The following is a 25,006-nucleotide window of genomic DNA, read 5'->3' as shown; positions in this document are numbered from 1 at the left end:
CTTTAGACTGCAGTAATTTATTTGGCCTATTTTATGTCTGATGGTCACTTGAAACTGTACCTCTTGCCTGTCAGCAGCTGTAGTTGTTTTGCTAAGTGACTATCTAAAGCGAGACTTCCTTGTGCAAATGTGTATTTTAGACACTGTCACCAGAAATCCAGTGGTTCTCCCTTCTCCCTACCCCTCCCGCCCCCTTCAGCTGTTTAGATTTCAGGACACATGGCTTAAATGAACGTATGCTTGGAGTTTGCAAAATGGCTTGAATGACAGGAGAAATCGGATCACACAATGAGAGTTCAGAACCCAGCCACCAATTGGTACAGCAGGAGTCTGCAGCTCCCTTACGCTCCTTATTGTCTCGGCATAACATCCAGCAGTGTGCGTTTCTCACGTCCCCCTCCGGAAAATGGGGAGGCAATTGAAAGGAATGTCCCCCCCTGCCCCGGGCTGTCAGCCTCCGCTTTCTGTGGAACCCCCAGGGCTGTGGGGATCGGGGTGGAGAAGGGCCTGCACACCTTATTGTGCCTTCTTGCTTACGCTGGAGAATCTCCAGCTTATCCTGCCAGTGCAGTGACTGCGTGTGGAGGAGGGGGAGAGGTGGTGTTGCAAGCTCTGAGAAAATTAGTTGTCTCTATTTTATCTTTTGCAGCTGCAGCACTTTTTTTTTTTTCTCCCCTCATCATTCCCCCTCCCCATGCGAGTGGTATGTCTGAACCATATCCTTCAAAACCAGTTTTCTAAGCAGATTAGATGGGCAGCAGAGACAGCTATGCAATCAGGCAAAAATGTGCACTCAAGCCTTCATTTCATGCAGTGGCCAGAGCAGTAAGTGTCTACCACCTGCATTTTTTTCCTTCGTTCTCTCCTTTCCTCTTACTCTGCAGTGCTGTTGTGTGTCACTGTTGCAGACTGAAACAAAATGCTCATTCCTGTCCTCAATTATATAAAAATTATATTAGGGAGGGGAAGGAAGTTGGGTTCTGTGCTAATACTCATTAACATGAAACGTAAAGCGTGCTCCCGAGCTGCCATGCTCACCGTGCAAAGTGACATTTGCTCCCTGTGAGCGTGTTGAAGGGTAATCTGGGGATTACTCTCAGGTTCTCTAATACCAATCCTCCCCTGACCGGTCTGGAAAACCAGTGTGTAAGTTTACTGCTCCTTCGAATTCAGTAAACTCTCCTGGACTGCCAGCGCATGTGAATTTGGTCTCTTGTTCCCCCACATCTTTCAGTGCTCCCTATCAGCCTTGTTGCATGCTAGGAATCTGACAATAATGGTCCTCACCTGCTTTGAGATATCATGGGAACTCTTAAGCATTGGTGTTGGTTTCATGTCTGGTCTCCTATAGGATAACAAGCTGAATTTGGGATTAAGCTCTCCAGACAAGTTTGGAAACCTTATGGCTTGTTCAGTGTGGGTGGAAAATGGGGATAGGTTAGTGGGCTGAGTGACAGACCTGAGGAAGAGAGTTGAGTAAGATTTGGCTGCCTTCCAAGAGAGGAAACAGAGCAAAGTGTCTTAGGAGCCATTTGTTGCTCCTCTGGAGGAGAGGAAGAACCCAGAGCAAGGTGATCAAGAAACGCTTTTTACTGTGAGTCTGGAGAAGCAGGGAAGAGATGTCGTATGAAAAAACTAGAAAACAGAAGCTGGGCATTGAGGTTTAGGGGAGAAAAAGAGAGAGGGAGAGAAAATAAACCTTGTATTTCCTAAATAGGACATGGAAAAGGAAAGAAAGAGAAACTAACTTGAATGCTTTGGTGTGCTTTTATAGGGTAAGAAAGAAGCTACTAGGTGCCCAGACTAACAGTTATATTTGAAATATTGATAGAAAATCATTCTTTAACATGCTGGCATAGTGCATGTGATTATCTTCTGCTGATCCCTCAAAAGTAAAGAATTACTTTGAGAAGAGGAAAAACTTGCAAACAAGAGAGACTCGGTCTTGCTGGCACTAAAGGGGGTGAAAAAGTGGGTGGAAAGCTGGTTGAATGTGTCAACCACAAAAGCGGTGAGATACGGTCGCTGAGAATTCAGGTTTTAAAGCACAAGGAAATGGTGCAGAGATATCTTTCACACTAGCTTGTAAATAGTGTCTCTGGGTGTGCAGCGCTGCCAAATTTACCCTTGTTACGGGGCAACTTACAGTGAGTTCCCACCAAAGCCATGTGCCATCTGTTTGAGTTACTTAGAGGAAAGGTTCGTCTCTTTATTCCCCTTCGATTAGCTGTGACAGATTAATGTCTTTGAGGGCAGATCACTGTTAGGCTAAATCTTTCTCTGGTTATGATTCCTTATAACTATAAAACAGTCATGAGGTTATGGGCTTTAAAAAGAGAGGTTTATTGCAGTTTCCAACACCGAAACTACAGGCTAAGTGTCTCTCCTTGTCCTCTTTTTTTTCAAAAAGTAAATCAAATACACATACACACACACACACTCTCTGCCTTCTCTCAGATCTACAGACCTGGGGGCAGAACACACATTACAGGAGTAACATTATAGAGTCTACAGAAAAATTACTAAAGCAGCTTTCTGTGAGTACATATAATGCTCCTCTGAGTCCTCTCCACTTGCTTTAAGAACTGCTTGTTGAGCAGGAATTGGTGGCACCCCTAACACTTGGGGCAGGGCTTGGAGCCATCAGCAGCTCCACCAGCGCTTGTTTCTACCCAGCTCTCATAAAAGCTGTGCCTGTGGCTGGGCTGGCCAGCAGCGAGGGATCGACCGTTCAGACATCTGTTACAAACCCTCTGGTTCAATACTCGTCAGACTCTGAACTAGTCGTTAAACTCGGTTGATGAACTAAATCCTGCAGTCCTTGGGTCACACCAGGAGCTCTGTACGAAGCAGGAGGGTGCTGATATTGCTATAATTTAAGTTCCCTGCTGAGGAAATTTTTGCAAGAATGGCCTTTGTTCGTTCTATTGTTTTTAAGACAATTTGTAAGAATGCTGCTGTGGTCAGTAGGAGACTGATCTGAGTTTTCCTTGGAGTGGCTTTTTCAGGGAAAAGTGTAGTTTCCTTAAAATGGAAACATCTTTTTTCCTAGAAAAGCCAAATGCTTGATTTCTGATCACCTTTAAAACTAATAAACTAGCTTCTTACTAGAAATGTTTTCTTGACCTGTCTGTGCTGCCTGCATGGGAATACCCCCTTTGCTTTCCTTTTGTCTAGCTGATCTGAAAGGCTTCGCTCAGGATTGGTTCAAAACACTGTGGTGGATTCCAGCTCATCGTCAACTGCCCAGAGAACTGTTGTCTCCTGTACCTGTCCTCTTCTGCTGGTGGCAGTGCAGGGCTCCCAGAGGCCGTGCTGTGCCACAGGAGACCTTGGTGTGTGCTACGGGAGCTGCCTTCCAGCCAGGGAGTCTGACCCAGAAGTGAGCTCAGGGTTACCAGGCTGCCAGACTGCAGTGGCTGAGGCACTGCAACACTGTGGGAATAAAAGCAGCTCAACAGTGCACTGACTCAGAACAAAATTTCTCAGGTCAGGTCACCAAACCAAAATGAACCAACTTTGGTTTCAGTAATGTAAAATATTCCATTTCAAATGACACAAAATGTACTGGTGTTCACAAATAGGTTTCCTTTTTTTGTTTCTTTCTTTCTTTTTAAACTTGTGAACTTCCGTTCTGCAAAGAGTCTCTAATTTCAGTTTTTCTCCCCGAATTGGGATGGGAACGAATGTTGAAATACTGGAATTTCTTCCTTTCTGGGGAGGAGGCAGCTGATGAGTAAGAGCAACCAGTTTCAGGGTTAGGAGAGCTGACTCTGAAGCCCTGTGGACTGGAGCAGTGATGGAGGGCAGATAGGGAATGGAGGGGCAGAAGGAGGGAAGCAGGAGACAGGAATGAGAAGCAGCAATGAGGGCTAGAACAAAGAGTAAGGAGGAGAGAGCCAGATTTCTGCTCGGCTCCTGGGCTGTAGGAACAGCTGTGTTTTTATGCTGTTACTGATGGCCCTGCAGAGCTCAGCACCTTCTGCCTGGCAGAGTGAGCAGCACACACTGAGGCTGGGGCTGCCCCAGGAGCTCTGGTCACGGAGGAACTTCACGGGAGGGCAGGGGCTGGCTGAGGAGGAGCTGGTGGGTCACAGCAGTGCAAGATCAGGCAGTGCCGCAGGTTTCACTTCTGCTCATGGAGCAGTCGAGTCCTTTCCTGCTGATGGAACAGGGGGTGAGTGCAGGACCAGAAGATGAGCACTTCTGAGTTCTCATCTGTACTCTGAGCAGGACTGCAGCCCTTGGGAGTCAGAGACTCAGCCACTGAGTCTTCTTCTGAAAGAACAGAAATGCTCTTCTCTGGTGTGACTGGGAAGGGGCACTAGTGACCGTTCCTAACACACTGCGGAGTGTTTATTATGCTGATGTTTTTTACTATTTAACAAGTTTCTTGACTTTTTTTTTTAAATATACCAAATTGATACACTCCATCCATCAGCAATGCCCTCCAGGAATGAGTAGCTAATTAGAGAGCAGGACTTGTGAAAAGACAAACCCGGGTTATGCACAGAACAGGTTTCTCCAGTATTTATTGCCTACGTTACTGGCCAAGCTTCCTTGTAAGTAATAGTCAAATAGTCGGCCTGGGTCCTTTTGTGAATGGTTTGAGTCTGTGTGGTCCCTCCTTTGTTAGAGCAACTCATGGTTTCTGAAAGCTTCTGCACCCCCTGTTTTGAACAGCAGAGCCTGGTGGCACCAGCTGCTTCTGCCTTGAACAAACATTTGCATGTGACATTAAAAAGGAAAGAAAAAGCTACTTTCAAAATGTATTTTCCTTATCCTCTCATTTTTCAGCCCTTCTTGAAACTCTGGAAATATTTAAAAGACGAATATATTTAGCTTTCCCTACAAGCATCTTTTAAACAAGAAAGCTTGAAGAGGAAAGAGAAATCTTTCCTTCAGAAATAAAACAGCAGCCAGTGTTTGGAAATATTTTAACAATAGACCATATGGGAGTCCCAAACTATTAAGCTTTATTATTCAGAAGGCGGAAAATGTGGTTTGATATTCAATTGATATACAGCATAAATGAGAGCCGCAAACTCGGCTCCCTTGAGCTGGGATTCAGATGTTCTCTTGAATATAATAACTAACGCTTTGGCCTAGTTCCACAGAATGCATCCAGCCTGCTGATCACAAGCCAAGAAACTGTAGGCTTTTTTTCCCCCCCTTCCCTTCTCTTCTCCAAAGTACTTTCCTCTCCTGCCAGCGTGAGCTTTTGGCCTGAATATAAATCTCCTGATACTGGATGCATACAGAAAATGGGGAGGATGCTAATAGTGCCCAGCAGTGGAGCTGTGTGTGTATGTGTTTGTTTTTCTTCTCCTGTAATGATAAGGTTTTCCCTTTACCATGTGCTGTCAGGGGATTATACTGGTCATCCTAGGTGGGAGCTTCTTTGTTCTCACTTCACTGTTTGTTTCTCAGTGCTGTGGGAACAGGTGAACATCTTTTGGGGTTACTGTGAAGTGGTGCCAGAGACCCTGAGAGTGTGGAATTTATTAGAGAGAGAGACTGGAAGTGGTTTCAGTTTCTTTTCCTTTTTTTTTTTTTCCCTGATTTGACTTGCATATATTTATAACAGCCCTTTCCCCTTTCTGCCATGCCTCTCTTAACTTTCTCTTCTAAAGGGAAAGAACCCATAAAAGCTGCTCATAAAATATTACATCCATGGACTAAGACTGCCTGTACGCAACAGGAGACTGATAGTTACAGATGCTGTGATCAAGTAATGGCAGGCTGGATCACCCATTTTTGGACACAGGATCCCTGATTCATTGTGTGCAGGATGGACCAGCTTTGTCAGTGTGAAAGTGGGAGGTGTGGCACGAAGGAGTTCAGGAACGCAAGAAATGGTCTTGTGGGTCTTGCAGCTGAACGCTGTCCTGAAATACTGAGCTCTGTGCTGTCTTTGTCAGAGAGCTCCTTTGGGATGCCAGTACCAGCCCTGGAAATGGCTGAACTGTGTCCATGGAAACTCTGCCCTCTGCCCCTGCCCAGAACTGCCTGCCTGGGCACAGACCTCAGGTGATGGTGATGCTTAACAGTCCTACCACACCAAGTCCTAATCTAACAGTCTAGAAACAATCTGAACAGAGGATGTCGTGTCTGTTCCCTTCCTGTAACACATGCAACACGACATGGCTTTGTGTGTATTTTAAGTTAGAGGTGTCCAAGAGTTCGTAGACTTTTTTTGTGCTGCAGGACTTGACAAGTATCTCTTAGTAATTCCTCCCCTCCTTTTGGGACCAACATCCTCAGCTTTGTTGGGTCCTATCTTTTCCAGCCTCTCAGAATGTGAATGAGCCTTCTCTGTGGTTTGTGATTTCCCCTGAGGAGGCAGGAGACTCCAGCATTAAGCTATCTCACATTTTTCTCTAGAAGTGTGATGAGCCCAAGAAAAAGACTCCCACTTTCTGTGTGAGTCCAGGAATGCCTGTAATACAGAACACTGTAGAGAATATCAATTATGCGTGCTGGATGTGAAGTTTAGTTTTGGCTTCTGTCTTTCCTCCACTTCTCTTTTCAGTTGTTCATGATAGCTTAAATTTTCCATGTTTTTGTCTCAACCCACACTCAGATTTTTTCCTTTGGGGAAAACTGGAGCAAAATCAATTTTAGTGCAATTTTTCAAGCGTCTTTGACTTGCACCTACATCTGTTTGGTGTGGGGGAATGGAATTTTATCATAAAACGTTTGATTTATTTAATGTATTCAATAAGCATCGAAGATGTGCCAGGTACTTTCTCAGCCCTTTTGGATGAGAAATCTTGCAAGCTAAGAACTTACTAAACAAAGAAGTTCCAGAACTCAAAATTTCCCTGCTGTTAAGGTCTCTATATATCTAAGGAATAAACCAGGTTGGAACAAAGCAGATCCTGAGACTTGTAAAGTACAAAATGTCACATGCAGTGCTGATGAGATCTAACATGATAGGAACAACTATTTTTTTTAACATATTTCTTGATCCTGTCATCTGCCCAACTTAAAACAAACTCAGCTGAGATGTGTCCACGCAGCAGCTCTACTTTCCCTGCAGCTGAGTCTGTTTCTGTTGGCAAAGCCATTGCTGTGAGTGTATGATGCTGTACCAGGGCTCATCTTAACAGGGTCATTGATTCAGACCAAGATAAGTTACTGATCTGAATCTCAGTTAACTTCATCAACCTAGCAAAGAGGCAACTGGGAATAGTTAATAAGGAATAGCTGTTCTGGAATAATCCCTTTTTAAGGCAAACCCTCACTCTTTCTATAATTGCATTCCAGGGAGCTATTCTGTTCTGAATCAGCATGGGATAGAGTGCCCAGAAGACGTTCAGCCCAAGCACAGCTAGCGGTGAGTGGGGCAATGCACTGCGGGATGCCCTGGTGCAGCGGCACAGCGGCCACGCTGGCTGCCTGTGCATCTCGGTAGAAGGCAACGAAAGTAATGTATCAAAATCAGGGTACAGAGGCCTCTCTCTTAGCAGGGATGAAGTATGAGCTGCCTGTTAACTGTCTGAGCATTAACCTGGTGTTACGGACGGAATTCGTGTCTCAACTCGTAACTGATCACGATTTGATTAAATGTTGGGGTGTGGAAAGGACTTGTGTGCTTTTTCCCAATGTGTGTATTTACATTATTATGTGGGAGCAATCAATTTATCAAACCCATTTGATTATTCAAATGTGGGGAAAGACAAGTGGTTGGAAGAAAATGTGTATTGTTTTTAAGGTGGATGGAAAATTGGTTCAAAAAAAATTTACACAGTCCTTTTTTTTTTTTTTTTTGAGGAGAACCTACACTAAGAAACTAATAAAATAAAAGAAAGTCCAATAATTTATAATTGTCAATGATTTATAATGCCATGACAATTTTCCTGCAGCATAAAATTTTGTGCTTGTCCTTGCCAAGGAGGATGGGCAGGAGCAGAGATGGTGCTCTTCTGCTTCAGTGCAATGTAGTTGTGATATATCTGCTGGTAATTCATAGTTCTCCTGACTTTTGGAATTCATGCCTTCCCTTAAATGGGAAGGTGGCAGCCTGGAGTGGAAAAGCTCCAACTGCAGCCCTTTGGATGTTAATCCACCCTGACTTTCTTAAGCCTCCTACTTAAATCATTATCTTAATGAATCACCATTGCTGCTATCTTCAGTGCTACACAGGAACATGCAAATTTTAAACAGCCTGGGGGAAAGCCCTTTTTGTCTGCAGAGTGCTCTGATACTTGCATTTAGATGTTGCCATGATAGGTACCCTGGATACTCCTTTCTGCCTAACCCCGTGGATAGATCCTGGGGTGTAGCTATTCCCAGTGTGTGCCTGCTGGGCAGCTCTGGGGCTGCCCCCGAGAAGGGATGGATGTGGTGACTGTGCTGCTGACTGGGAGCAGCAGCTGGAGCTCAGGCAGTTGAAGCCAGATCGCTGCAGGTTTGTCCTTCACTTGCAGAAGGACAAGGAGATAAGGGAGTGAGGATGGGGGTCCTGTTTTGACTTTGGGCACGTTTCTTTCCCTCTTCACTTGACTTTTTTCACAGCTCAAATAAGCCATGGAAATGTTAATAGATAACTAAATTTTCTCCCAAGTAGGTATCAAAGAATTTGATACAATTGGAAAATTACCAGTTTGCTAGAAAAACTTAGTGTTTGAGAAAAAGCTGAACATAGATTGCAGTGGCTTTGCCATCTCCAAGACTTTCAGTATTGTGTTGTCCAAGTTTTCCCTTGAAGAGTCAGCTTGGCTGGCATTGAGCTCTGCCCACTTCAGCTCTCTCAGATGATCACTTGAGCAATGTTTGCTTGTAAATGGTGGGTATGGCTACGTATGGCTATTTCAGATGGCACATCTTTGTGGTTATTTACAATATGTATTGAAAGATTTGATTCCTTTACTCATTAAACCATGAGCTGAGGAAGCTGTTTCATGCTAATGTCCCAGATGATAAGAAGAACTCATCTCAAATTGCAAAGTCAGTTCATCCATTGTCCCTTTTCTCTGTCTTGGAAGTAGAGCCCATTCCCTGACCACGGGTGACTTTTCCTCACCAATGGTAGTTCTGCTTCTGGAACAATGGCAGGATAAATGTGGAAGATACCAGGTGACCAGGGATCCTCTGCTCTCAGCTGGGAGAGGACCATATTAACAGAACTGAGCTTAAATGCATTTTCTGTGCCAACATTATCCATTGTCAGTTCCTGCTGGGAGAGTTATGCCCACAAGAGGCCAGGACATTTATCTCACGGAGGGCATCCTCATTCCTCTTCACAGCTGAATCTTCTCTGAAACACGCTGAGCTGGAGGGAGATGCTTTTAGACTAAGAAGAAAGCAGCTTCTCAGTTGGTTACCAAAGAAAGGGGATGTGAGCAAACGGTACTTTTTGTAGCCTGGAGTCCAGTGTGAGGCAGCAGATACCGTCTGCCCCCTCACCTGCTTGTGCACACCTTCCTGGAGAGTAGCAAGGAATGAGCCCCGTGACTCAAGGGACTCAGACTTTCTATCCTGCCTGGTGAACAGGCTGCCACTTCCTTGTAATAGTGTTTAAGGCACTCCTTGTGAACTGCTTTACAGTTACAACTTTTCTGCTTATTGTGAGCAGGCTGCTGTGCTCTCTGTATTCAAACTCCTGGCTGGTTCTGATCCCAGCATTTTATAATACAGGGGGGAAATGAACTGGGGAACCATCTGTTACATTCAGGACTGTGAGAAGTGTCAGTCAAAGTGGGGATTTCAGAAGAAATACCAGAAGTGATTTATACATGTGTGTATAAATAGGTGTGTGTATATTGTGTGTACATTTCAAAAGAGAAAATAGAGGTGACTGACATTTGAGGCTGAGTGCACAACTTAAACGGAACTTTTTCTCATTCCAGTCTTGGAAAGTCATGGTGATGGGTGTGGGCAGGTCCCTGGCTGACTTTGTGAATTCCCTTTATGTCAGAGCTCCGGCAAGGGATTCCTCATCATATTGAGTAGAAGGGATGTTCTATCCCATGTTTGTTTCCTTAGGACACAGAAGGAAAGGGGTTTTTCTCCACAGATCTTAACACAGCCAGTGTTATTTTTGCAGGCACCGTGTGCAAAATGTTCAGCAAATGAGATGTCCAGAAGGAAGGTTTAGATTTCGATATGCTGGACTGGATGACTTTATTCCCCCAGCCTGTGTGTGCTCGTGGGTAGTTGTAGATTTTCATCGATGCTCAAAGGCTGTTATCCCTGTAGTTTGCTCACTCACGTTCAGAGGTTTGTAACTGTGGAAGTAAAATATGCCTGTGCTATTATTTTGTTAGGCTGTCTTTAGCTCCTTTTGTTAACTGTGTGTTCAGAGGACTCTGTGTTTGCTCAAATTACCTGCTTGGTTTTCTGGTCAGGTATGCTGAGATTCAGTGTTTCAGTTCATAACTTTGTTCTGTGTTAACCTTTCTCGTGATGTGCTACAACTGCCTCTCAGAAATTCTGAAACTGGAGTCAAACAAACTGCTGTGATGGTTCCTGCCAGCGTTTGCTAATCCGGCAGCACTTGAGCTGCTTGTTGGGAGCAGAGAAACCTCAGCCGAGCGCTGCGACTGCAGTGCTGTGGGAACCAGTGATGCACACAGCACTACACAGGTAGAGGGTTTTAATCTGCAAGCATGCCTGTCATTAATTTTGAGGGCTTTTGGAACCTTGGTAGCTCAGCTAAGAGAGGGGAGATAAGCCAAGCAATTATGTGGAGCAGCTCTGTTTGGTGAAGCAGGTCTCCTGGGATTAGCAGGGGCTCATGAGGCAGGGTAGTGATTTCTGCATCGCAGTGCCAAGTCTGACTGATCCTTCAGCTGGGAGGAAATGCTGTGCTCCCTGAGGAATCAACAAACTCTCTGGATGTTTACCCAAGCTGGTAAACCAAACAGAAACCATCAGTGTGCTGCTGGGTAAATCCCTGGTGTGCCAGTGTCTTTAAGCGCTGTGCAGTTCTGGTCACCACCTCTCAAAGGCAGTGGAGGGCCAGGGAAGGGCCAGAGAAAAGTCACTCACTTATTTCTGTCTTTGCCATAGAAAAGAGATGACTTATTACAGAAATTGCAGATGTCTTATATTGTCATGAATGGGGTGGGGAAGGGGAGTAGGGAGTGATCCTTCATGGTTCTTGTGTTTGCTAAATTGATTCAAAGCAAGGCAAAGAGGAGGCACTCTGTCAAGCAGCAGTTACCACGTGAAACTCATTGCCACAGGGTGTTATGGATAGCAGAAGTCTAAACAGATTGAAAAATCGATGGAGGACAGATAAGTTCTTATTAAAAGTGATGGCCTGGATGCAACCCCTGGATCAGGAGATCTTTAACAATTGCATAGGGTGTAAGAAGGGAAAAGACTGCCTGTACTCTATTTCACTGCTTTTCCTCCCCCTTTGCCCCCCCCCCCCTTTTTTTCCCCCCCCTATTCTGCCTATGACTGGAGAACAGACAGAGCTAGACCTTTGCTCTTATAATATGGCTATTTTTATAGTTCAAAACCAGAAAGGAAACCAGCTACACTGCAGTGCAGGGAACTAGTTTTGCCTTGCAGCCCACCAGTAATGTAAAGCACACTGAAATGAAGAGAATTAAAAGCCAAATGCCTAAAAGTGCATGTGTGTTATAAATTACCTCTGTAACCTGCTTTCTTTGGTAAAATTGTGATTTAACAGGAAGCTGAGCTTGTTAAGGAAGCTGTAAGTCACTACAATGTTTTGAATTATTTTTCACACTTTCTCTGCTCGATGCTACAGTCGGTGGAGTCACCTGATAATGCCCCCAACGAGCTGATTTGGGTGTTTTAACTCGAGCAGTGACACCTTGGGCAGGAAGCTGAGGAGGGCTGCCCTCCGCAGAAGGGACTGGGGAGCATGACAGGGAGGGGAGAAGCAGAAAGTTGGGAAGGAGGCTGAAGAGGAGGGAAGATATTAAAACCTCTTGTATATGGACAAAAGCAGGGAAGTGTAACAGAGAGCAGGGCTTATAGTGGTGACTGCAGCGGCAACAGTCGGGTGGTATTTGGGAGGTGAAGAAATCAGTTTTACATTTTGCCAGACGACTGTACTGTAATACAGCAGTGCCTCCTGGCAGGGAAAGCAATGTAATGTAAAGCAACACCGCGTGGAAGAGCAGTTGGAGAGCTGTCAGAAGCTGAGTAGCTTGGAATGCTTCCATGTGAACCTGGAGCAGGCGAGCCTGCTGCTGCAGCGTGGCATTCCCTGCCCCGGCAGGAGCGGCTGCAGCGCAGGCGTCAATCGCCACCTCCCCACAATGCGGCTCAGCTCTCCTGGGGAGGCTTTTCGAGGCAAAATGGGGAGAATTTCTTTCTTTTCTTGGGAGATTTCTCTTCCAGCTCACAGAGCCCTTCTGAGTTCGTGTGTCAGGCAGCCAGGGCAGATGAGTTTGTACCTGTGGGCTGTCACTGCCTGGCACACCTGAGCACTCCAGGGCACGAGGCTGCCAGGGGGGTGCCAAAGGGCTGGAGCTCTCCAGAGTGGCTGCAGGAAAGCTGCTGGGTCTGATCTCATGGGGCAAACAAGGAAGGAATGACTTTCCTTTTTTTTCTTTCTTTTTTTTTTTTTTTTTTAGCAGTTTGTATTTGCAGAGGGCTTTGGTGCAGAGCACTGGCTTTTATTTCAGTTTTTAGATTTTAGATATACTTAGCAATCTTGTGATTTTTAAACCTCCTCCCCCCCTCTCCCTGCCCCCAGCATTTTTCTTCCCTTCAAATTCTCTGCCTCACTCTATGTATTGCTCTTATAAATCGCTTGGAATGATGGGTCCTGTTTCTTACTTGGAGCCTCTGGATGCTATTAACAAGTAATTGGTGGAAAAGCTTGTTTAAACATCACAACCCCACATTATTTTTTAAATTGCCCTTTGAGGTGGCTGAAATGTTACTGAAAGATTAGTTTTCCTTAATACTGGACATGGAACTTCATTAGGGAAGGGAAACAGTGTTCTTACTAGGCTATTTCTGAGGTAGCAAGCCATCTTCCTTTTAAATAAGGGATGTGCAGTTTTATTCCCTGTTTGCTTCTCCCTCCACACCAGCAAAATGGATGTTTACAACAAGGAGCTAAGAGAGTTTATTGGTTTTATCCCTTCCATGCATCCAGACTTTCTTTTTTCAAACACTTGTAAGAATGGAATGATTCATCTGTATGTTTTCCATCAAGCCACAACTTGAGACCAGCAGTAAATTATCCAGGGAGATTCTCCCAATGTCCAAGCTACACATGTGACAGTTGTCCGGCACGATGCAGGACCAGGGCTCTGTGTCTAATACAGCACTGCTTTTCCTGTTGTAATCACGTCAGTCTCATTACTGGATGATCAGTCTGTGGTCACGGGGGAGCTTGAGCAGCATCCTTCAATATTCACAACCAGGGTGCACCTCACCTGGCTCAGCCTGCTGTGGGAGTGGCTGAAGTGCCTCAGGTCTTGCTCAAAATATAACTGAGGTGTGTTCTGTCGGTGGCAATGGGTTAGTCCCCCATTGGGTCATCAGGTGACACTGGCATTCATGTCCTATGCTGGACACTGCTGGGCAGACATCCTCACTGGATGATGGCTCCTGACTTTAGGAACAAGTGGTTCACATTGCTATGGTGTTCATGCAGCCACAGGGACGCAGGGAATGCACTGACTTTTTCTTCCTCTGTAGGGGCACACATTTATTACAACAATGAGCTCCTGGCCGGGGCTCGGCCCTGCTGCAGCGTTTGCTCTGCAGAAATGGCCTGGCCTGGCCAGGCAAGCCCTGCTGGGCTGCCCAGGGCTGAGCCCTGGCAGGCCAAAGCAAAGACTTCATTTCAGGTTTCCTAAGCCTGACAGGCAGCCAGGTCTGTGCTGGCAGTTAAAGTGTGAATTTTATAAATGGAAGTGCTATCCTGGGAAGGAATAAACAAATAAGGAACTCAGTGCAGAAGTGGTTTGAGAAATGTCATGGATTGTGAAGACAAATATGAGTTTGGAAGTAGCATGGGAGGGTTTCATGAAAAGCTCTTTCTTGCAGTTTTCATGTACCATTGTGTTTGATCAGGTCTGTCTTCTGTTTCTCTGCTGTCTTCCTGATAGCAAATTAAGCTTTACCTTTTTAATCCGGCACGTGTATTAAGATTTTTTTTTTGGGGAAAAAAAAGATATTTCTCTAATTTCAATTGCTAAACACAATGTGGGCAGATGCAATCACAGCCTCTCAGTATGTACACCAAGAAAAGGGAAGCAGGATTTGTATTGTAGGAAGTGGAACCTCTTGCTTTTGTTGGTTTTGGTAATCTTGGTTGGGAATTTGTGGGTTATTGCGCAAAAGTCAAGTGCACTGTAGATGTAATGACTAAAAGCTACTGCACTGAATGATCTTTTGATAACAATAATAGGAAGAGAAACCTGAAGTTACAATAGCTGCCTAAACAATTTTCATAGATCTTGTGAAGTTGGGTCTGTCGTTATTTAGGCACTGCTTGTCTTCTGCCAAAAGTGTAAGAAAAGACAGAATGTTCAGTTGCAGAAAGTCTGTCCCTGAGTGTGAGGAACAAGAGTTCTGACAGAGGCAGCTGCTGTTGCAGGGACACCTTCAGGCCATTCTTGCAGAATTTTTTCTTATTATTATTTAGCACAATAAAGGATTTCAGCTGAGAGAACAGTGAAAGCCTAAGAAATTTGGGATGCTTGTTTTCCTTCTCTAGGCTGGTGAAACTGGAGCTCATGAGAAACAAACATCAGGTAGCTCTAGATTTTGAAGGACCAGGCAATGAGAATTCAGTCTTAAATCATTAGCTACAGCTCACTCCTCTTTATAAAAGTGTTTGTTTAAAATGTTAGACATGATTTGACTTAAATGCTTAAAATGATCGTACAAAAATGATGTAAAAAATTCTCCATGGATTTTTGACTTTTCAGGCACTATGATTCAAATGGGAAAAAAAAATTGTCTAATAAAAGTCGTTGACTTTTTATTAAAATAATAAAAGGAGTAAAAATGACAGCTGGATAAATACATGTGAAATGGAATAGATGTTTCAGCTGGAGATAGTGCAGCTCTGGTTATCAGAACATAATACCAATTTGAGGGCAGACTATATTTAGTTGCAAATCAATATGGTTAGTAGTTACCAGCCCTGATCATCCTTTATGAAAATAACTAGGGTCTAAATGCAAAGCAAGATTAAAATTGGTAGCTTTCAATTACTTTGGTTTAAATCCAGTCTTCCTCTACACCATTGGACACTATCTGAATAAATAAATAACTAACAGCACATTTAGCTGCTGGCATGGCATTGCCATGGCTTTTCCTGTATTTGCTCTGGTGTGATACACAGATAAAGGAAATTCCCTCTATGTGTTCATATATGAAGTCATTCATGTGACACTTGGTCTCTTTTTTTCCCTGCCCTTCCTCTCTCTCATCTCCATTACCCTCCCCCAAAATGGGGGCGAGTGAGTTTTGAATTTGTCGTGCTTTACATGCATCTCACAGTGTGTGAGACTGAAGGTATTTCTGAACATAACTGCACCTGGCCTCCTGTTTTCCTGTCTTCTGTATTGTTGATAGAAACTGCAAGAGAGGCCTAAAAGAGGTTTTTCTTATTTTACTCCTGGTCACGTGTTTGGCACTGCAACTTTGAACATTAAAATTAATTATGGCCTTAGAGACAGACAATCCAACAGTGAAATGGCTTGTAATTTATTTGAACTCTGAAATTTCACTGGTTTAAGTTGTGTAAAACTTTCCAATAGTTTATTTATATATTATTTTAAGAAAAAGCACCTTAATTATGAGTCTGGTTCCTCAATAAAAAAAGGTAGCTATCTGGCTAATCACTGCTGTGCACTAGATCACTAATTTTCTTCTAAATGACAGGAGGATTTCTGCCATTTTCCCCCATAAAACTTCTTCAATTATATAACGAATGTGTCTGATTTATGGGGACACTCTCTAGGATTTTTTGCCCCAAGACAGGCACGTCATGAAATAGCTGGAGGTTGGTGAAGAACCTCAGTTGGATTAAAGGCTTGCAAGTACTGACAGGAGTGGGAGCTGAGCCTGTACAGAGGCGCGTGGACAGCTCTGTTCTCAGCTACTCCCACTTAAATTGCTTGGTTTGTTTTGCTCTCACCAAGAAATTCAGCCTTTCGGAGGGAGCCTCCAAAGAAAATGCATGTGCTGCTGTCTCCCCATGGGAACACAGCCCTGGCTGTGCAGAGGGGTTGCTCATAAGAAGGCCTGTCTTACCCAAAGTCTGACAAATTTTTCCTTGTGGAAAAATGGAGTGAATGATTGCACTCCTGTACTGAATGTGGGGGGGAAGGGTTTAAAAATGGCTTGTTAAATAACTGTCTCTACATTAGGTGTGTCACCAAGGATCAGGGTTCCTGGAAGTGCACATCCTGAATGTGGCACAGTTATGAAATACAGCTGGGCCTCCCTTTGTCTGCTGAGGACACAGACCCGCTCTGGTGACTTGGTTTCCAGTTGCCTGAGAAGGAGGGGACAGTCTGCATTGGGACATCTCAAGACAGATGTGTGAAGCCCAGTGCCCTCCCCAGCCTGGCTGCCCACCGGCCAGAAGTCACTGACACTGTGGCTCCCAAAGAGTAAAGGAAAGATAAAGATGCTAAATCTTGGTTATGGGAGGCTGTTCTACATTTGAACTCCTGGTGTCTGAGAAATGGGGTGGCATTTGCAACACACGTTTGCCTGGTAATTAAGGACCCAGCATAATACATAGTTGGCTAAAGACTAAGAGGTCACCTGGCAGTTAATGCTGATTTTTATGGCTATGGACTTGAGACCTCTTGAAAAAGAAAAATGTCAGCAGTAAGAAGGATATGTGTTTGTAGGGGTGGACGGATTTGGGGTCTTTGAGGTCCTGCTCATTTGTTTGAGAATGAAGTATCATGGAATGGCCTTATTCTGGATTTATTTGAACAGAAATGGCCAGTGAGGTGAACAGATGATTGGGATGTAGAGTATGTGAGAATTTCCTTTTGCTTCCAGCTTGCACTGGACTGATGAGTTGGGTTCATTGAACCCTTTGTATCACCCAGCCCTCGAGGGGTTATAAAGCAGAGGTGGACTGAAGAAGTTGACATGAGAAGAACGTTTAGCTTGGCACTGCCTTCACCCCCAAGAGCTCATTGTGATGCCTGGAGCTATTTACTGTAGGGACAGGCAGACAAACCTGATGGGAGCTCAAACCTGGAAATCTGAATTAATTAACCAGTGGAATAACTTAAGGATGTGGTAGATTCCTCATAAATGAGACTTTTCATCAAGATTGGTGCATGCATTCTCACTCATGTACTCCCCTAAAACCTGTTGGAAGAATTGTTCTCTGGAAAATGAAGGTACCCGCGTTACCAAGGAGGAGTAAGAGAGGAGATCCCACAGGGCCCTGTGGTGCTCCACCTCTGAGCCCATGTGTGCTGCTCAGCAGCTCCTCACATCCATCAGTGCCCCAGCTCCCTGACCTGTACTACCAGATGCCTTTCATGGCAGAGGTGTCATTGGGGCAGTTCTTCATGCTGAAGAACACCTTTGCATTGGGATGCAGAGCTGTAGCTCACACCAGGTAGCTCTTTTCTGTGTACTAACTGTGCCACTCATGAAGAGATGACACAAAAAAATGTCACTAATGCGTTTGCTGCCATAAGAATTTTCTTATTAGCTCTTTGAGGTGCTCGGGCCAGCAGCAAGCATCCTCCAAGGTATGCATCCTCCAGGGATCGGTGATGAATTAGGCTGGAATTGCCAAGGGGTGTCTCTTCCTGCACTGACTTGGAGATGAATGAGGCTCCCTCTCCTTTGTCCTTCCTTCATCCTGTTTTAGCCATACCTGCCTTGTGCCCTGTCAGCATTTTCTGCTTGGGAATGCCTGGGTGGACTTTGCTCTCTTAGCCGTGCATCTCCTTTTTTACCGTGGTTTTCACCGTGTCTGTCTGGCATAAACCATTTGAGAATTTGGTGGTAGTAAAGCGCAGAGGAGGGAAAGAAAAGAATCCTTGGAGCCCTCCAGTCCCTTCCCGCTGCTGGGGGAGGTGTCTGGCTCGTGCCTGGGTGGGTTCAGCCTCAGCACAAGCGCTGGGCAGCGCAGGGTCGCTGTGGTCGCTGTGTCCCCGCGGTCATGTGGCTGCAGAGCTGCCCCCCCGGGCGAGGAGTTACAGGATCCCGCCGGGGCAGCTCCAGCTGGTATGCACTGGTACTAATATAATCCTGCAGCGCTGTGTCCATGAGACACAAGTGTGACACGGGAGGTATTTAAGGAGACACACCTGTTCTAGGCACGGGCCTGGGCATTGCATGCCTTGGAAATGGAGGGGTTTGGTGGAGCAAGAAAGACTCTTGTTTTATCCACAGGAGGGCTTTGCTTTTGCTTTTTCTTCTTTCTCCCCAGTTTCACATTATTTGATCATTTCCTAATATTATGCAATCCCGTGGCCCGTTTGAACCGGGCTGTTTCAAAGGCCAGGCTGGCGTTTGCATCTGAACTTTTTTTACCTTGGTGTGTGATTCCAGAGTGATTAGCAGGAGAGAACAGCTTCTGGTCTGAGTGATGGTTTGGGTGTAACTGCTCCCAAGAAAGGGCAGAGAATTCGGGGAATGTCATCTATGTGTGGGGTTGGGTTTTTCAGTCCTTTAGATAATTTAGATTTTATGTTGTGTTTACCTGTATTTTTATTATAAGGCCTCTGTCTTGCAATTTGGAGCAGTAAATCACATAAAAGCCATACCATCTTACAGATTTGGAACAAAAATATTTTGTCCCTTTGGTTTGAAATCTGAGTGTCTTTTCTCTCTCTTCTTCCCATCTGTCCCCCGTCCCAGAAATTGTTGTGAAACAGCTACTCTCCATAACAAGAAGCAAGCAAATGCAAAATAAATCTCATGGTTGCATAGTATAAAGAAAATAACTTGCTTAGATTTTTATCTCTCTTCTTAAGTAAATCTGACACTTGTTTGGCAGACGATAATTTTTTTTTTGCCATTGAAAAGGGGATGTATTAAGATGAAGGCCAAAAAATGGCAGGGTCTGTCACATGACTTGATTCCATCTGTCTGTCTTGTCTTTCAAGTAGAATGGAATTTTTCTCTCAAACTTTGTGTGGGTTTTTTTGGTGTTAACATGAAATCTCCTAGTTTGCCTTGGTCTCGTTCCACATGGCCCTTCTTTCCATGGATTCCTGCTCTTGGTGAGGTGTTAAGTGCTTGTTGGTTTGGGACAGCTTCCAGGACTGGGGCCAAGATTTCTCCTATACCTGACAGATTGTTGTGTGAAAATAGTAGCAACTGGACAGTTTTCTCCTCCCTTCTTCATTTGAAATAAAGTTTGCCAGTAAACATCCAGTATGCCAATGGTTTGTAGAACTAATGTAAGGGCTGGTGGAAATAAGGAAGGGGGGGAGAGGAATGTTTTACTCTAGGATCTGCTTAGTTTGGCAGTTAGGGGAGAAGGGGGTTATTCTTTTCTGTAACAGCTCTGCATTTGGACTGGGGTGGACTGGAATAACCAGTCCCTGAGGGGTCAACAGATCTTCCTTCTCCGAAATTTAAGGTTGTTGGCAGGGGAGAAGATCCTGGGCATGGAGAACCCCTCAGCTCCAGCCTCACCTGCCCCATGGGGTCACTCCCCTCACGGCAAGGGGATATAAAAATGGATCTTTTAACCCCTAACCTGAAGGATGGCTGCAGTGCAGGAGGAGCCTCCTCGCTGCCTGGGTAAGCAGAGGTGCTCACCAAAACCCACGTCCTCTTTAGAGCTTGTGTGCTGGTGTGCAGTTTGACCAGACCTAAAGCCTCAAATTGTTCTCCTCCCGTGTGGGCAGACACATTTCTGTAAATGTGAATGTAGAAATACCTTCAATTATGCTACTAAGGAGCAGAACATCTTGTAAAGGAAGCATCCTCCCCACCTGGCTGTAGTGCCTCCCAGGCTGCCTTTGTCCCTCTGCAACATCACCACGTTTTGCTGCACAGCCAAAGGTATCCCTGCTACCTGGTAAGGGTGGGCTCTCTCCCACCCTGTCCCTACTAGATATGCTCAGAGTTAACAGATTCCCAGGAAGAAACTGAAGAGATTTATTCTAGGTTGTTTGGGTGGGATTTTTTTTTGTTTGGTTGGTTTGGGGGGGGGAGGGTGGTGGTTTTTTGTTTGTTTATTTGTTTGGGTTTGTTTTTTTTTTTTTGGGGGGGGGGTGGGGGTGGTGGTTTGGTTTAGGGGGTTTTTTTTTTGTTCCTTAACTGCACCCTGCAAAAAGTCCTGGCTGAGTTGTTTCCAAATACTGGCATCTCCAGGGAAGGGGTTATAAATTGCTAATTTAAAGCCTGCAACAGGATAATTAACTAACCAGTTTGATGTAAATGGCTTAATGGGGCTTTACTAGACCCTTTGAACTTAAAGTAGCACTAAAAAGTAAACTGTAAATACCTTCAAGGAAAGTACTGGCATGTTTGAATGTGGGGCTGCTCGGCTGCAAGGAGCAAGTCTACTCAACTTGCCAGGATTGCAGCGGCCTGTGTGACAGCAAAACATGCCAAGGGGTGAGGGGACCAACCAGGCACCCCTTGGGGAAGGCTCTGCAGCCACCCTGGTTCTTCAGGAAGCACACACACAGTCTGATATATCAGGCTTTCAAACCTGCCCTGCCTGCTTTGGAAAATTTAAATCACAACCTCAGTGTAAATGCAACTGTAATGAATTTCATCAGGATTGAAGAAAAAAACAAAACAAAACAACCAAAAACCCCAAACCCCGAGGGGGAGGCAGCCACTAGAGTCCACCCTAATTTTCCTGCAGTTCTGTTTGCATTAAGGTCTTTTGGCAAGTCCAGGCAGAAACACTTATTACACTTTGTTTCAGAAGACCTGGTTACCCACTGAATCTGCTGAGACAACGTCCCACAGCCCTGCAGCAGATTCCAGTTCCTGATGCATTTAGGGGACTTTTGGGAGAACCTCTAAACTGTCATTCTTGCTGGGCTGTTACAAAGTTCCAAGGGAGGAAGTCAACAACAATTAAACAGGTAGAAATGAAGATGATTACAAAGTGGATGTATCTTGTGTAGTTAGGCACTGATCGATGCTGACTATGGAAATGGGTGTTAGGGAGGAGAATTTCAGGCTGAAATGCAGGCAGGAACATTCCCTTCTGTTTGTCCCTTTCTCTGTAGGAGAGAAGCCTCCTCCTGGTCCCAGTGGTGCTCTGCTCCACCTCCTCACTGGGTGTGCACCCTGCAGTGCCGGCAACAATTCCGAGAACTTTTTCCTCATTGTTCCTCTGTCTCATCACCATCCTTCACCTATTGCCAGCAGCCTCCCTGGATACTGGAGGATGTTTTGGCGGTTGAAGCACAATCCTCCCTTACTGCTGTGACCTCTGACACTGGGGATTTGGCTTTACAGCCAGCTTTGTTGGAGAGTGTTCCTGATCCTTGGCTCTGCTCTGTTGTGCTGCCCCTGAAGACCAGGAGGCTGAGCCGGAACAGGGCTGATGCAGGAAGAGGGCAAGACCTGACCTTTTTGGTTGTGGCCCTGACTTGGATGCCCTAAAACAGATCATGATGCCTCATCCTTTGTAATGATGGCTTTATCTCTCTGTGGTTGGTTTGGGGATTTTTTTTTTTTTTCCAGCTGGGAAAATAATGGCAAATAATCTATCACTGGCACTGTTAGTGCTGGCCTTAAAAAAGAGCAGCATAAAAGCACTGAAATCTGTTGGAGAGGGCAATGATGCAAAAGTATTACATCTTACTTTGAAAGCCATGTCTGCCAGAGGATTCAGCCCTGTGCTGTAATAGTTCAGGTGTCTATTGTATGCAGAGATCAAAATGCTCCACTGTGGCCTTTAGAAGAGGAGGTAATAACATGGCACTCTGCTCTTCTGTGCTGACTGAAGCAGTTGGCACCATGGCACTACCTGCTTGCTGTGTGTGGGTGGGAGCACAGCACAAGTTAATTTGGGGTTGATTGTGTTGGCAGGGATCTGCCAGCAGAGCTTGCCCAGCTGCCTCTGCTATGCTGTAGCTGTTAATGCTTTACTTTTGTAAGCACTAACTGAGATCACATTTAAAAAAATTCAAAACACCTACATTATTAGAGAGAGAGAGACTTGCAAGCAGAAGAGCTCTGCACACAGGCGGTGTTGGTGGCTGGAGACTCCCTTCAAGGAACACCACAACACTTTAGTGTGCCAGCTCTGCTATCTTGGCATCTGACTGGGAAATGCAAATACTTAGTCTTAATCCATCATTCCCACACGCTGACATGTATCCAAGGGGAACTTCTGTGAATGTTGTTGTTATTTCCATCTAATTTCAGCTGCTGCTTTGCTTCCCAGCACCTCCCCACCATGTGTCTGAGAGCAGTGTCTTCAGGCCTTTCGTGCCAGATCTTTTGGATTTGTTTCCCTCGTGGGGAAACAAGAAGGCCTCGGTGTGTGTGTCGCTATCAGAGATCTGGGCGGGGGCATCGAGGGCACCCTCAGTAAGTTGACAGATGACAATCAGATTGGGTGGGAGTGTTGATGTGCTGGAGGGCAGGAAGGCTCTGCAGAGGGATCTGGACAGGCTGGATGGATGGGCCAAGGCTGATTGTGTGAGGGTCAACAAGGTTGAAAGGCGGCTGTAGCCGAGGCGGGGGCCTCTTCTCCGGAGTAACAAGCAATGGGACAAGAGGAAATGGCCTCAGGTTGTACCAGGGAAGGTGTAGGCTGGGGAAGTTAGGGAAAATTTCTTAGTGGAAAGGGTCATCAACCATTGGAACAGGCTGCCCAAAAAGTGGTGGAATGGCCATCCCTGGAGGTAATGAAAGGACGTGTAGATGTGGCACCTGGGGACAGGGTTTAGTGGTGGACTTGGCAGTGCTGGGTTAATGCTTGGACTTGATCCTAAAGGTCTTCTCCACCCTAAATGATTCTGTGGTTCTGTGTGCAGCAGAGGAACAAATCCTGTGACTGGAGTGGTTGGAGTTGTTCTTACAGGACCCTTCTCTTTCTAATCCCCCTCCAATAAACCCTTTCACAGATTTTTAGATTGCTTACTAAATCCTTTAAATAATATGATCAATTAAAAACCAAATGAACAAAAAAGGTTTCTCACGCTTCCCAGGAAAATAAAATTAAAGAAGAAGAGGATTGCAGTAACCAACCAGTCTTTCACATGAGAGGTGGTCAGAGTTTTCAACTCCTTTCTGATGTACTTTACATATCTTCTAATAACCATACTTTTTCTTTTATAATCAAAGTTTTACACAAATAATAAAAAATACGTATCATAGAGGGAAGAACTCATAAGAATTAGAAAGAAAGCTTGTATGACTAAGGATTTCTACTGTGCCATTCATCCCATTGAAAGACCCAAACTCACCAGTCATTTTTGGGCACCTCAGCAAGAGGCAGCACAAACAGGTATTGGTCCTTCCTGAAGCTCTGCCCGTCTCTCAGTGGCACAGCAGGATCTGGAGGGAAGAAGTTACATTTGCAAGATGGCAAAGCAGAATTTATTTTCTAAGCAATTTCACTATTTGTTATGAATAACTGTCTTTAAGAACTGTCCCGTTCTAGCACACCTTTGGTTTTGAGACCCACCAAACCTGATATCTGTGATTGGGTTGTTGGCTCAGAAATAACAGGGAAAATGTGAGTAGTAGAGCCTGGGCCAGGGCTCTTGACTCTGACTGCTGCTAGAGAAAGAACAAATGATGTGTAATGGAGCCTTCCTGACCTTTCCTCTGTTTTTAGAAACATGAAAAGTTTCATCTGTGCTTTTTTTCCTGGCTGTTGCAAATAATAGAAAGTTGAGAGAAAATTAGAACATAATGAAGACAAATTTTAAAGTGGTGTCTGCTGCAGGTCTTGGGTGTGTTCTCTGAATTGCCTCCTGCTTTAGGGAGCAGCTGAAAAATCCAAATCCTTTTCCAACATGTCAAAACCAACTTTTCCACAGGATTCAGTGGCTGTGCCAAAGCCCCTTGCCTATTTGTAAGCAAATGCACACTGCTGGGACTGTCTCTGCTGGAGCCAGCTTTTGCACATGCAGCTGGCTCTATTAAATCAATTTGATGAATTACTATATACTTTTTAATTTTTTTACAGGCAGGTCCATGCTATTTCTTGCCTGCACAAGATTAAACGAGCTTTTACATCACATACCCTGTTATAAGACTTTGATTGTGTGGGATGGGTCTGTGTCTGCTCCTGGAAGGGTCTGGGGATTTGGGATTATTGTCAGGCTTTTTACATGAGGTAACAGAGAAAAAAGGTGTGTGAAAGCCTTGTCAGCATCTGTGATGGAGGATATCTTGGGATAAGAAGGATGCCACTGATGCCACTTATTCAGGTTCTTTACAGGAGTTGACTTGTTTGGTTTGGGATTTTAAGGTGGTTTTCCTGCTGTTAAAACATACTCTTTGAGTGAGGTCCCTGCCAAGTAAATGCCTGGAGAAAGGAATAGATTAACCCTAGCTGGGCTGACGTGGTGGGTCAGAGAAGGCCGGACGGCATCAGAACATCCCTCTGGCTGATGAGGCTGATGAGCCTCAGGATCTGTGTGTTTTCAAGCACCTGCACTGTGGTATAACAATGCCACAATTTACTGAGCCCCTCTCTGTGACAGGACTGCATGTGGCTGAATAATGAGCAGCCACGGGGCAGGGGCTGGAAGCAGCTGGATACTGGATACAGGTGTTTGGGAATGCACCATGCCAAGAGAGAGGCTTTAGTCCAAACGCTAAGTGTGTTTTCTGCATCCCCCGGGCGTCTCTTGATGCTGTCATGTTCGAGGGCTCTGCTGGAAGTGGTAAGGATGGAAGAATTTTACTTTTTCCTTCCACTCCAAGGTGTGGTGTCAATTTGTTGTGGCTGCTAGCAGTAGTTTGTACATGTATTACTCCTTGGGCCAGATGCTGATCCTATTTATGTAGCTATAAAACTGCTGTGTTGTTTCATCTGTGTTAGAGAGGTTTCAGCCTCTCTGGCTGTTTTGGGTTTTATGTTTTGGTTCTGTTTGTTTTTTGGTTGTTTTTTTTTTTTTTT

At 45.0% G+C, this 25,006-nt stretch overlaps 1 protein-coding gene across 3 annotated transcripts in view; it reads left to right on the top strand.

Moving 5' to 3' along the window:
- Positions 1 to 25,006, top strand: part of HIC2 (HIC ZBTB transcriptional repressor 2) — a 71,990-nt gene that overhangs the window by 33,305 nt on the left and 13,679 nt on the right. Inside the window, exon 1 of one of the 3 annotated variants that reach the window (XM_027892092.1) lies at positions 7,268 to 7,339. The exons of the other annotated variants lie outside the window; for them this stretch is intronic. The gene's annotated coding sequence lies outside the window, so the exon portion shown is untranslated. Of the gene's footprint in view, positions 1 to 7,267; positions 7,340 to 25,006 lie in introns of those variants that run through there. 3 annotated transcript variants of the gene reach the window in all.

This window comes from Empidonax traillii, unplaced genomic scaffold (genome assembly GCF_003031625.1).
Source record: "Empidonax traillii isolate 1590-97213 ecotype Southwest subspecies unplaced genomic scaffold, ASM303162v1 scaffold338:size1951571, whole genome shotgun sequence".
Taxonomy (NCBI): domain Eukaryota; kingdom Metazoa; phylum Chordata; class Aves; order Passeriformes; family Tyrannidae; genus Empidonax; species Empidonax traillii.
The sequence above is the reverse complement of the archived record's forward strand: the minus strand, read 5'-3'. Positions and strand labels throughout refer to the sequence as shown.